We start from the raw sequence: 1219 nt of genomic DNA on the forward strand, positions 1-1219 counted from the left end.
AGGCGGACACAACCAGACACGGCCCCGCGACACCCGGAGACGCCCAAAACAGCCCCCAAATACCCCAGAACAGCCCCAAAATACCCCCTAATAGCCCCAAAATGGCCTAAAACAGGCCCCAAATAGCCTTGAAACAGCCCTGGGCGACAGGCGAAGCGCGCTACAGGCGGACACGGACCCGCGACACCCGCAGACACCCAAAACAGCCCCAAATACCTCTGAACAGCCCCAAAATACCCCCAAACAGCCCCAAAATAGCTTTGAAACAGCCCTGGGGCAACAGGCGGAGCTCGCTACAGGCGGACACAACCAGACACGGCCCCAAAACACCCAGAAACACCCAAAACCAGCCCCAAAATACCCCCAAGCAGCCTCAAAATACCCCAAAACAGCCCCCAAATAACTTGAAAACAGGCTCAAAAGAGTCTCGAAACAATTGGCAGAGCCCGCTACAGTCGGACAGGGGCGGCAACAGGCAGACACGGCCCCCCGACACCCAGAAACACCCAAAACCAGCCCCAAAATACCCCCAAACAGCCCCAAAGCAGCCTCGAAACACCCAGAAACAGAAACAACACTGGGGAGACAAGCGGAGTTCTCTACAGTCGGATACAGGCGGACACCGCCAGGAACAGCCCGCAAACACCAAGAAGCTGTGCTAAAACGTCCAGAAACAGCCCCAAAACACCGCAAAAGAGCCCTGGTGGAACAGGCGGAGCCCGCTACAGGCGGACACAAGCGGACACAGCCCCCTGACACCCAAAACAGCCCCAAACATCTCCAAAATAGCCTCAAAACACCCCAAAACAGCCCTGGGGGGACAGGCGAAGCCCGCTACCATCAATCACAGGCAGCAACAGCGGGAATCAGCCCCCTGACACCCCCAAAACAGCCAGAAATAGCCCTGGGGACAGGTACAGTCTGACACAGTCAGACACAGCCAGCAACAGCCGCCAAATACCCCGAAACAACCAGAAACTCTCCCTAAAATACCCAAAAAACCAACCCCCCAAAACAGCCAGAAACAGCCCCGGGGGAACAGGCGGAGCCGGCTACAGTCGGACACAGGCGGCAACAGGCGGACACAGCCCCCCGACACCCAGAAAGAGCCTCCAAACACCCCAAACCAGCCCCAAAATAGCCTCAAAACACGCAGAAACAGCCCCGGGGGAACAGGCGGAGCCGGCTACAGTCGGACACAGGCGGCAACAGGCCGACA

Source organism: Nothoprocta perdicaria, unplaced genomic scaffold, assembly GCF_003342845.1.
Source record: "Nothoprocta perdicaria isolate Ctin4 unplaced genomic scaffold, notPer1 scaffold_1052, whole genome shotgun sequence".
Lineage (NCBI taxonomy): Eukaryota > Metazoa > Chordata > Aves > Tinamiformes > Tinamidae > Nothoprocta > Nothoprocta perdicaria.